Below are 13,874 nucleotides of genomic sequence, written 5' to 3'. Positions count from 1 at the left end.
TAATATTTACTAAATATTGAACTCCTCCTTGATATTAAGCTTTCTGCGGGAAAGGACCATGTGTGTTTTATTCTTCACTGTGCTTAGAACATAGTAGGTACTCAACAAATTACTTGTGGAATGAATAAATATGCATAAACCTGACAGGGAAACAGCAGTGTTGGAAGAATTACATAAAATAGTACATGCTCGTATGCCAAACTTGCTGGATCCATCTTATTTACCAGAGTCAGCCTTTCTCTTTTTGTCTCATAAACATGTTTCCTCTCTTTCTTTCAGTTCTTGACTTCTAGTTAGACACTGAATATATGAACAGACAATAGCTAGACCATATATAAAAACAGAACTCTGATCCACAGCATTCCCAGAAAACCAATCCGTTTATCTATAATAAACAACTCAGGAAGCCAGCCTGCTATAAATCAGATTTGCAGGAAGCCAGATTGTATCACTACTAACAATCCAAGAAGCTGAACAACAATTTCGGTAATAATTGTCCCCAAATGGCCAGGACTTGATTAATAACTGAAGGCTTCCCTAATGTTTGTCCGCTTCCATCTTAAGACCAACCAGACCAAACCAAATCTGACCCACTTAACCAATCACATAGCCTGTTTTGCTTCTAGGTAGCCCACCTAACAACTTCCTCAGAACAACAGCCTCCAAATCAGGGCATACCTGAAGCCTTCCCTTTTTTTCCACTATACAGATTTCCCACTCCTCTGCCTGCCTTTGAGTCTTTGCCAAAACACAAGTGATGGTGGCTTACTCCTTGCTATAGCAAGCTCTGAATAGTCTTTGCTTGTTCTCGTTTGGTTGATCTTCATTTATTTCCACACCAGCAAGCCTTTTAAACTGACAAAGAATAAAGCATCAGCTTGAGAAACGAGAAAGGACATTTTAGATCCTGTGACATATTGATTTTTTCAGAACCTTGGAAAGTAGCAGCAGAAGGCAGCAGCATCCCAGAAACAACTCAGAGAGGCCAGTTCATAGGTGAGGATCTCTCAATCTGGCTCTTGCATTCTCTCACTCCTCGGCTGGCTTGCTTGCTTGCAGAATGGTGTTATTGGCAACCTCAGCCTGAAAACACAAAGGCTGATTTTTAAAGCCCCACCAAGAGCTGTATAACCACAACAATTGTGCATAGTGCCCCAGGACATGCAACAATTTACACACTTAAAAGTTTCCACAAAAACACATTCAGTTGGTTTTAAGTTCTGGCAATAGTTAGTAGCTTCTTTATGTTGTGGTTTTTGTTTTTAACTAGAGGGCCCCTTTATGGACCCCAGAATGAATCTTTACTTACATAAGTAAAAAAAATATATATATATGATCTTTTGGAGAATAAAGAAAATCCGCTTTGGGGCAACAGGTATTATATATCAGAATGGAGTTGAATACATATCTGAATGCCTTCATGATTATAGCAAACGGTGGGGAAGCTACAACTTTGACCTAGGGTTAGCATAGGCTTCTTGTCAAAATGAGTAAATCGCAGGCTTTAGGCTAGTCTGGTCTTAAATAAATCATATAAACCTCTACAGCCCTTTGAGGAAGTAATTTGAGGGTTAAGGCCAAGAAAACTCACCTTGCTACCGCTGTGTTACCTGAGCTAAAACTATCCATTTGTTAATGTTCTGCCTTTATTCCCACTCTTACAATACAATGTGATGCATTCTTTTTTTTTTTTTTTTTTTAATTTTATTTTGTCGATATACATTGTGGCTGATTATTGCTCCCCATCACCAAAACCTCCCTCCCTTCTCCCTCCCCCCTCCCCCCCAACAATGTCCTTTCTGTTTGCTTGTCATATCAACTTCAAATAATTGTGGTTGTTATATCTTCTCCCCCCCCCCCCCCGGTTTGTGTGTGTGTGTGTGTGTGTGTCTGTGTGTGTGTGTGTGTGTGAATTTATATATTAATTTTTAGCTCCCACCAATAAGTGAGAACATGTGGTATTTCTCTTTCTGTGCCTGACTTGTTTCACTTAATATAATTCTCTCAAGGTCCATCCATGTTGTTGCAAATGGCAGTATTTCATTCGTTTTTATAGCTGAGTAGTATTCCATTGTGTAGATGTACCACAATTTCCGTATCCACTCATCTGATGATGGGCATTTGGGCTGGTTCCAACTCTTGGCTATTGTAAAGAGGGCTGCGATGAACATTGGGAAACAGGTATACCCTCGACTTGATGATTTCCATTCTTCTGGGTATATTCCCAACAGTGGGATAGCTGGGTCGTATGGTAGATCTATCTGCAATTGTTTGAGGAACCTCCATACCATTTTCCATAGAGGCTGCACCATTTTGCAGTCCCACCAACAATGTATGAGAGTTCCTTTTTCTCCGCAGCCTCGCCAGCATTTATCGTTCAGAGTCTTTTGGATTTTAGCCATCCTAACTGGGGTTAGATGGTATCTCAATGTGGTTTTGATTTGCATTTCCCGGATGCTGAGTGATGTTGAGCATTTTTTCATATGTCTGTTGGCCATTTGTATATCTTCCTTAGAGAAATGCCTACTTAGCTCTTTTGCCCATTTTTTAATTGGGTTGCTTGTTTTCTTCTTGTACAGTTGTTTGAGTTCCTTATATATTCTGGATATTAATCCTTTGTCAGATGTATATTTTGCAAATATTTTCTCCCACTCTGTTGGTTGTCTTTTAACTCTTTTAATTGTTTCTTTTGCTGTGCAGAAGCTTTTTAGTTTGATATAATCCCATTTGTTTATTTTTCCTTTGGTTGCCCGTGCTTTTGGGGTCGTATTCATGAAGTCTGTGCCCAGTCCTATTTCCTGAAGTGTTTCTCCTATGTTTTCTTTAAGAAGTTTTATTGTTTCAGGGTGTATATTTAAATCCTTAATCCATTTTGAGTTGATTTTAGTATACGGCGAGAGGTATGGATCTAGTTTCATTCTCCTGCATATGGATATCCAGTTGTCCCAGCACCATTTGCTGAAGAGGCAGTCCCTTCGCCACTGAATAGGCTTGGTGCCTTTGTCAAAGATCAGCTGAAAGTAAGTGGGTGGGTTGATTTCTGGATTCTCTCTTCTATTCCATTGGTCAGTGTGTCTGTTTTTATGCCAGTACCATACTGTTTTGGTTGTTATAGCTTTGTAGTATAGCTTAAAGTCAGGTAGTGTTATGCCTCCAGCCACTGCCATAAAAACCCAAGAAAAATCTAAACCCGCTAGTATAATAAAAATGGCATTCATGAAGAGAAAACAAGCTAACAAAAACACTATCTACAACCTAAGGAACCAACAAACACAGAAAACAAACAGTGATGCATTCTTGAATGACTGGAGATATGTGAGTATTCTTGAATGATTGGAGCTTTTTATTTTTATTTTTTAATCCAGTAACATCATTAATTGAACCAAGGGATTCACAACTTAAAGGAACTTTTAAATAAGCTTTTTAATTGAGTGAATCTGTTCTTTATAAAGCAAATAATCAGCTAGCAATTTGTTTCCTAAACCTGAGATTTTACACAGGAGATTTCTTCAACCAGGACCCATTTTAGATGCCCTGTGAAAAAGATTCACACTGAGTGAGCTGTGAGTCAGGTCAAATAAAGACAAACCCTACAAGTGAGTATTTCCAGGGAGCTGCCAAATAGTTCATATGATGACATTTCTCTAGGAATGATGTTTGAGGCAGCTCCAAACTCTTTGTCCTCTCCTGTTGTGCTGGTTTTCTTTGTGATTATAAGTCTGTTGTGTTTTATGACTATTTTGAAGCTAAAGAAAAAGGGATGGAAATAGAATAAGTTAAAATACCACAAAGCTTGCTGTTGTTCTCAACTATTTTTCTTTAATAAACTCTTCTTGGATTTTTTAAAGCTTTGGTTCATTTCCAGAGTTTTGAAAAAGTTGACTTTTACAATTTTTGCCACTGAACTCATTGCTCTTTTAGAGCGGAGATTTTTCGAGGTCCTTACTCTGCCATTCCTGCTGACATCATCCCATCCTGGCTTTGTAGGATAAGTTTATCTTTACCAAAGTCAGAAAAAATAAGTACAGACTTCAGTAGAGACAAATGACAAATAGCACACATTTAACAGAATTAGTTCAAAACAAACAAGTCCCTAAACAAACAAATGATGGCAATAAACAGAAAAAAAATCTGGAGAGGGAGGAGGATTTGATTTTCATGGTTCCCAAGTTATATCAATTACAATGTCCAGTTATCTTGGACCCTTATCTTCCACTGTACACAGAAATAAACCCAAAGTAGATAAAAGACTGAAGCATAGGACATGAAACCATAAAACTTCTAGAAGAAAACATACAGGAAAATTTCCTTGAGATTGGCCTTGGCTGTGATTTTTTGGATATTACATCAAAAGCTCAGGCAACAAAGGAAAACATAAGTGAGACTGCAACAAAGTAAAGAGATTGTGTCAGTCATCAAAAACTTCCCCACAAAAAAAACCCCCAGGACTAGATGGCTTCACTGGTTAACTCTACGAAATGTTCTAGGAAGAAATAACCCAAATATTTCACAGACTTTGCCAAAAATAAAAAAGAGGAAACACTTCCGAACTAAACCCATTATGGAAGTATCACTGTTGTACCAAAGCCAGACAAAGACACCACCATACACACAAAAAAATTGACGAATATACATTATGAATATAGATGAAAAGTCCTCAGTAAAATACTAGCAAACAAATCCAGTATCATAGAAAACGAAGTATACACACAGACCCAGTAGAATTTATCTCAAGAATGCAAGGTTGTTTTATCATCTGAAAATCAATGTAATTCACAGTATCAAAAACCTAAAAGCAAAACAACATGATCATCTCAACGTAGGTATTTGACAAAATCCAACACCATTTTATAATTAAAAACACTCAACAAACTAGTAATAGAAGGGAACTTTTTTTTACCTTGTGCAGAACAGCTATGAAAAAACAACAGCTAACTTGATACTTAACGGTGAAAGACTGGATGCTTTCCCACTAAGATCAGGAATGAGACAAGGGTGTCCACATTCACCACTATTATTATACTAGAAGTTCTAGCCAGGGAAATTAGACAAGAAAAAAAGTAAAAGGCATCCAGATTGTAAAGGAAGAAATAAAATTATCTCTATTTGCAAATGACATGATTTTATATAGAGAAAACCCAAAACAACCCACGAAAATCTATTAGTGCTAATAAATGAGTTCAGCAAGGTTGCAGGATGCAAGATCAACATGTAAAAATCAGCTATAATTCCATATATTAGCAATTATTAATCAAAAAATGAAATTAAGAAAGCAATTCCACTTACAATAGCACCAAATTAATAAAATAACTTAAAAAATTAATTTAGCCAAGGAGGTACGAAACTTGTACACTGAAGAGTACAAACCATGGCTTAAAGAAATTGAGGAAGACCTAAATAAATGGAAAGGCATCCATGTTCGTAAATTGGAATAGTTAATATCATTAAAATGTTGATACTGCTCAAATTGATCTATAGATCTGGTGAAACACCCTTCAAAATTCCAACCTTCATTTTTGCAAAAGTGGGAAAACTAAAATTTATATGGAAATAAAGGGATCCTGAATAGCCAGAGCAATCTTGAAAAAGCCGAACAAAGATGGAGAACTTTCACTCCCTGACTGCAAAAATATAGTAATCAATAGTGTGATATTTCTATAAGGATATATATGAAAAATAAAATTAAGGATTTAACCCATATATCTATGGTCAATTGATTTTTCAATAGTTTTTTCAACAAATGGTCCTGGGACAAGTGAATATCCACATGCAAAAGAATGAATTTGGACACTTTCCTCACACCATATACAAAAATGAACTCAAAATGGATGAAAGGCCTAAATGTAAGAACTAAGTGTATAATCTCTTAGAAGAAAAAGGTGTAAATCTTTGTGACCTTGGATTAAGAAATGGTTTTCTTGGATTATCTTAGGTCGGGCTGCTATAACAAATATACCATAGACTGTGTGGCTTATAAATAACAGAAATTCATTTCTCACAGTCTGGAAACTGGAAGTCAGAGATCAGAGGACCAGCATGGTCGGATTCTGGCGAGGGCCCTCTTGTGGGCTGCAAACTGCCAACTTCTTGTTGCATCATCAGATGATGGAGAACAGTGAGAGATCAAGAGCAAGCTCCTTTGTCTCTTCTTATAAGAGCACTAATCCCATTTATGAAGGCTCTGCCCTCATGACCTAATTACCTCTCTAAGGCTCCACCTCTTAATACCATTACACTGGGGGTTAGGCTTTTAACATATAAATTTTGATCGGACACAAACTTTCAGTCCACAACAGATATGACATCAAAACACAAGCAACTAAGGAAAAAACAATTTGGAATTTATCAAAATTAAAAACTTTTGTGCATCAAAAGACACTATCAAGATAACTAAAAGACAACCTACAGAGTGGGAGAAAATATTTGTAAATATTTTATCTGATAAAGTTCTAGAATCCAGAATATATGTGTGTATGTATGTGTGTGTGTGTGTCTATGAAGAACTCTTACAATTCAGTAATAAAAAACTAACCCAATTAAAATTGTGCAAAGAATTTTCATAGATATTTCTATTTAAAAAGATATACAAATGGCCAATAAGCACATGAAAATATACTCAACATCATTAGGTCATCAGAGAAATGTGAATCAAAACCACAACTAGGTACTTCTTCCCACCTATTAGGATGGTTATGATAAAAAAGATAGTCATAACAAATATTGGTGAGGATGTGGATAAATTGGAGCACTCATACACTGCTGGTGGGGATGTAAAATGATGCAGTTACTCTGGGAAACAGTCTGGCAGTTGTCCAAATGATTAATATAACATTAGCATGTGATCCAGCAATTCCACTCCTAGGTATGTATCCAGGAGAATTGAAAACATAGGTTCACACTAGAATTTGTACACAAATGTCAATAGAAGCATTATTCATAATAACCCCAAAGTGGTAACAAACACAAATATCTATCAATTGATAATTGAGTAAATAAAATGTGGTATATCCATACAATGCAATATTATTCACCAGAGAAAAGGAATGAAATACTGATACATGTAAAATATGGATGAACCTTATAAACATTATGCTAAGTGAAAGAAGCCAGTCACAAAAGGCCATGTATTATATGATTCCATTTATATGAAATGTTCATAATAGGGAAAAACCACAGAGACATAATCTAGATTAGTGTCTGTCAGAGGCTGTGGGAAAGGGGCAATAGGGAAGACATAATAGGTGTGGGATTTCTTTTGGGGGTGATAAAAATGTTCTGAAATTAACTAATGGTGATGACTGAAAAGTGTGTGAATACAGTAAAACTACTGAATTGTACATTTTTAAATGGAAAATTTAATGGTACTTGAATAATTTCTCAATCAAAAAAAGTTAATCCCAATCACCATCAGTACTCTGTAAGGCCCAGTTGGGCACCAGGGGCCTACATGTAATTCTTCTGTGTCTTTCATTGCTGACCTGTCCATAGATATATAACTATAGAAATAAGGGTTGGACAGGCAGTCTTGATATCAGATTCAGATTCCATCCTATGACTGTATATAGATATTTTCTAAATTCAAATTTAAGCTTCATAGTAGGTTATATTGTAAATGTGTGGTTTCATTTTTGTATCCTGTATTTATTTGTATACCATAAGTAATAATCCAAAATTATCTGAGACCTAAAGAATTACGAAATATTGTCTTATCTTCCAAGTTTTACTCCAAAAAATTGATACTTTCTTCAATAGACTTAGCATAACAAACATAGTGCATTGGTCCTTACTAGCATACTGAAATTTTTCCACAGTTCAAACTTTGGTCTATTGAGTTTGTAACTATTTACGCAGCTATGCCACATTACAGAGACCTAACAAAATAATCCCACCACTCGTACAGCATTAGATTTGCCTAAGGCAGCAAATGAGAAAACCACATCAAATTTACTCGGGATGTATAGACAAAGCTGTAGTTTCCCAAACAAATCAACAAAAGAGGTATTGCTGAAATTGCTATTAAAAAAATCAAAAAATGTTTGCAATGTATATATATTCTCCTTCTTAATCTGTCCTTTTGGGAGAGGCACAAACAGAATATAAATGCAAAAAATCTAATTATTTCAGATTCCATTCCTTCATAACTTTTGCAATTGTGGTGAGAGCTAGGTATGATGTTTAAACTTTGTAACATTTCTCTTTTTTGTGTGTTTATTTAAAAGAAGGAATTGTTTTTAACTAACATCAAGCATTTTATACCTGCTTTTCATATACAAATATGTAAAGTATTAAAAATAAACTTGTTTCTATACTTTAAGTAAATCTCCTGAGATCATTAAATTAAACTTTGGTTGATATTCTAATTCCTAACAGTAGTTAAAATTATTAAAATGACATTTCAAAGAGACCTTCCATAATCTCAAATTTTCAGTAACTGGGACTGGCTTTCCAGTTAGTTTGAATTAATTTAGTTAGGCTGAATTAATACTAATTTACCTTGAGGTACCTGTTGAGTGATGAGGACACATAGTGCGGAGTCAGACTGACTGAAGACAAACAACTCTTTACTTCACTACATACAGCCTCAATAATCTCTTAGCCAAGTGACCTAACACCTCTGTGCTTCAACTTTCTTATCTATAAACTGGAATAGTAATAGCAAAAATGTCATAAAGTTACCACAATTTAATGAGTTAACCTTTTAAAGTGCCTAGCATAGTAATCATTATATACTCTTTTTTCAAAATAATAATTAAAACTAACTTATTAGGTTTGCTTTAATTTCCTTTAGGCCTGCATAAAATTAAGCCAAAATACTAATCTGTACCAACTATTTAGGCTCTTGCAGTACTTCCTATATTACGGCTGTGGTTTTAGGAAGGACCTATTTTATCATGTATTAATTTGCTGTGTATTAAATTTAATATTTTAGTAGTAAAACACATAAAATTATCACATCGAAAAGAGATTAAACAGCAGCTTAAGCACAAGCTTATGTGCTATGAAAGGTCAGTTGGGAGCTCAGTAATGTGGGCAATCTCAGATCTCCAAGTCTCATAAACAGGATGGATTCCTGAACCATGCAGATCACTAGTACTCTACCATCACTGAACTGTATTGTCATGAGGCAGAAGCAGCTCTTACAGGTAAATGAACATTGCAGGCTGCTCATGTTATAGGTTATGCTGGTACTGCAGCAATGTGGTCCCTACCTTCAGGTGGCAAGTGAAGCTCTCACAGTCATATGAGCACAATAGGTACTTTGCTGCTGGTAATGTGAACAATATGTGTCTTAGTCTATTTGGACTGCATAACAAAATATCATAGACTGTGTGATTTATAAATAACAGAAATTTATTTCTCTCATTTCCAAAGGCTGAGAAGTCCAAGATCAAAGCTACAGCAGATTCAGTGTCTGGCCATCTTCTCACTGTAACCTCACATGGAAGAAGGTACCTCAAGGCTTCTTTTAAAAGGGCATTTATCACATTTATGAGGGCTCTGCTCTTATGACTAATCACCTCCCAAAGGTCAAACTATCTAATACCATCACCTTGGGGATTACAATTTCAGCATATAATTCTTTTTGCAGAGACACAAATATTCAGACCGTTGCACTATGAACACTATGTGCTCTTCTATAGTCATTAGGCAGGCTAAGTGAGTTCTCTTTATCAAGTGAAGAATGTAGGCTCTGAGACCCTGTGAGTCATGTGAATACTAAACCCTTATATCTCTCATGGTTGTGTGGCAGGCTCAGCACTCTCAGTCCAGTGAAGTTTATGTGGATCCTGCGGCATGTGACCTCCTATGGTCATGTACCAGGGCTACACTTTAATTTGTTCTCCTGAACTGTATCTGGACTTAGCCATCTGTGGATTCAGACCTATAGGTACAAAAAACTTTCAAAACTGTGGTACATGCCATGGCGCAGGCCAAACTTTGGTCAGACTGAGACTGTGACTCAGATCCGAACCTTTCTACCAACTTTTACATCCTTCCTCTGTGGGCAGTACTTGGGTAGCAGGAGTGATAGCTAGTATTAGAAGTCTACTCAGTGAATTGGCCACTAGGAAGTGGCCAAGATGCCTCAGGCCAAGGCCCAAATGGCAGAGGGACTGAGAGGGTTTGCTGGGAGGTGGGAGACTTCCTTAGAGTTTGTGGCCAAACTTTGTAAGGCTGGCAGAGAAATCCTGTGGATCTGTGTGACCTGATCCTGAATAAATAGTAGCTGTTATTGCTAGAAAGGGACATGGTAGAAAATAAAGCACTGTGGGAGGTATAGCTCATGAACTTATAGATATTTTGTCTGTGGCAGAGCTCTGGAAGCTTGGCAAGATATCCTGCCCTCCCCCTCCCAACACCCTGCCATATTAACTGTCTATGGAGTAAAATGGTCATAAAATGACACCTGTATTTGCTGTATCAATTTCCTCCCCTCTACTTACACCCCCATCCATTGTGTGATGACTTCCTCTACTCCTCTTCGGCCCATGTTTTTATTAAGTACACCAGAGACGTCCTAGATGCCAATTTGCAAACATTATCTCAATTTCTCTTAATTTCTTTCTTTAGTTGATGTTGTAATGATTCTCTTTATTCCCTTATTAGTTTTCTCAGTAAATATTCGAAACATGCTCAGAGAATAAGTAAAACAGAGAGAGAAGGAAAGGGAAGGGAAAAGAAGAAAATGGAAAGGAGGGAGGAGGAGCAGGTAATTTGTGGTTTATTTTTAAGGAATTTGATATTTCAATAAAAATGTCAAAGTACCCATCACGCAAGATTCATAATTTATTTCTTGTACTTAACTTTTCAGGTCAGTAGTTTTACAAAGTACATTTGGGGGTAGGGTACAATAACATTTTGTGCTTAGGAAATCTAAGTGGCTTACTAGTCCAGCCAAACACAATTCCTTTCTGGTTATCACTTAATTAAAAAAATATATTATTTACTTTTTCTTTAAAAATTCCTCATTTCCTTCATGTGCATAAAAATACTAAATTGATTTAAAAGGAAACATAAAGTAAAAAGATAACTATGTGAAATAATGAATATGTTAATTTGCTTGACTGCAGTAATCATTTCACTTTGTATGTGTATCAAAACATTATATTGTGGTGGAGACCACATGCCTCATGGTGCCAACACACGAATCAGCAGGTAGGTCTCACCACCACTGTGTGACTCCATCCCCAGCCCAGCCGAGGGATGTGTGCCAGTCAAAGAGGTGCACAACTGGAGAAGCAGAAGACCTGCAGAGACCACATGCCCTGCAGTGCCAGCGTGCGACCCAGCAGGTAGGCCTCACTGCCATCACCTGATTCCATCCCCAGCCTGGCTGAGTGCATGCTGACCAAAGAGGTGCCAGAGAGGCCCAAGACCCAAGGTGACCACACACCCAAAGCAATAGTGGGCAACCAAGCAGACACTGATGCAGCCATACCAAATAGGCAGCTCCAGCAGCATCCTAGCCCGACAATAGTGTCAAACCAGTGGACCGTGAAATCCCCTGCCACAATGACTAAACATCAAAGGAAAGATACCAGAAAAATGAAAAAACAAGAAAGTACACCACCAAAAGGTAATAATTCTCAAGCTCTAGATCCTATAGAACAAGAAGACCTTAAAATGTCTGAAAAGGAGTTTTGAGTGATAATTCCAAGGAAACTAAATGAGATACCTGAAAACTCAGCTAGACGACATGATTAAACAAAGAAAAGTATAAAGAACTTGAAAGAAGAAATGTACAAGGAAATTAATGACCTGAAAAAGAATGTAGCAGAGCTGGAGGAGCTGAAGAATTAATTCAACGAAATAAAAACACAACAGAGAGTTTAACCAGCAGGCTTGCAGAAGCAGAAGAGAAAACTTCTGACCTTGAAGATGGGTTGTTTGAAATAACACAGGCAAACCATAAAAAAAGAAAAAGGAATTTAAAACATTGAAAGAAATCTAAGAGAGATACCAGACAACCTTAAGCGCTCAAATATCCGAGTCATGGGTATTCCAGAAGGGGAGGAAAAAGGAGATTTCATTGAAAACATATTCAACAAAATAGTGGCAGAAAACTTCCCAGGTATAGGAAAAGACACAGATCTTCAGATTCAGGAAACTCAAAGATCCCCACACGTATTCAACCCAAAAAGGTCTTGTCCAAGACATGCTATAGTCAAATTGGGAAAACTCAAAGACAAAGAGAGAATCTTAAAAGCTGCAAGAGAGAAGCATCAAATCACATATAAGCGAGGCCCAATCAGACTAACATCAGACTTTTCATCACAAACCCTAAAAGCCAGAAAGGAATGGGATGATATATTCAAAATATTAAAAGACAGAGATTGCCAGCTGAGAATACTCTATCCTGCAAGGCTATCCTTCTGAAATGAAGGGCAAATAGCATATTTCTCAGAGAAACAAAAACTGAGGGAGTTCACTACCACACAACCACCACAAGTAATTCTCAGGTGAGTACTAGGTTTGGTACCAGAAAAATAACTACCACTGCCATAAAAATGCAAGAAAAATCGAAACCCACTAGGAAAATAAAAATGGCAACAATGAAGAGGAAAAAAAAGTTTATCTACAACCCAAGGAACCAATAAATACAGAAAACAAACAGCAAATCCAAAAGAAAGGAACAAAAGACACTTAAGGCATACAAACAAAAGTCAATAAAATGCTAGGAGTAATCAACACTTTTCAATAACAACTCTTAATGTAAAAGTATTAAATTCCCCAATCAAAAGACACAGACTGGCTGACTGGATTGAAAAAGAGGAACCAACTACATGCTGCCTTCAAGAGACCAACCTCACCCATAAAAACTCACATAGACTAAGAGTGAAAGGATGGATAAAGATTTACCATGCAAACAGAAATGAAAAACGATCTGGAGTAGCTATTCTTATATCTGATAAAATGGACTTTAAACTAAAAACCATAAAAAGAGATAATGAGGGCCATTAGATAATGATAAAAGGACTGACAGATCAAGAAGACATAACAATCATAAATATGTATGCACCCAATGTCAGAGCAGCCAGATTTATAAAACAAAATCTATTAGACCTTAAAAAGGAAATAGAAACTAATACCATAATAGCAGGAGACCTAAATACAACATTGTCAATATTGGACAGATCATCTAGGCAAAGAATCATTAGAGAAACACAAGATCTAAACAACACTCTAGACCAATTGGACTTGGAAGGTATCTACAGAACATTCCATCCAACAACCTCAGAAAATTCATTCTTCTCATCAGCACATAGATCATTCTCCAGGATAGATCACATGTTAGCTTAGAAATCAAGTATCAACAAATTCAAAAAAATTGGAATTGTCCCATGTATTATTTCAGACCACAATGGATTAGAATTAGAAATCAATAACAAACGAAATTCTGGAAACTATACAAACACATGGAAATTAAACAGCATTCTACTTAATGACATATGGGTCCAAGAAGAAGTCAAACAGGAAATCAAACAATTTATTGAAACTAATTAAAACAATGATACATCATACCAAAACCTGCGGGATACTGCAAAAGCAGTGCTAAGGGGGAAATTTATCACATTAAATGCTTACTTCAGAAGAATGGAAAGATGGCAAGTGAACAACCTAATACTTCACCTTAAAGAACTAGAAAAACAAGAACAATCCAAACCCAAAGTCAGCAGATGGAAAGAAATCATTAAGATCAGAGCAGAACTTAATGAAATTGAAACCCAAAAAACAATACAAAAGATCAATGAATCAAAAGTTGGTTTTTTGAAAAGATAAACAAACTTGACAAACCATTAGCATGGCTAACTAAAAAAGAGAAGTTCGAAATAACAAAAATTAGAAATGGAAAAGGTGATATTACAATTGAT

This window comes from Cynocephalus volans, chromosome X (genome assembly GCF_027409185.1).
Source record: "Cynocephalus volans isolate mCynVol1 chromosome X, mCynVol1.pri, whole genome shotgun sequence".
NCBI lineage: Eukaryota > Metazoa > Chordata > Mammalia > Dermoptera > Cynocephalidae > Cynocephalus > Cynocephalus volans.
This window is presented reverse-complemented; position numbering follows the sequence as displayed.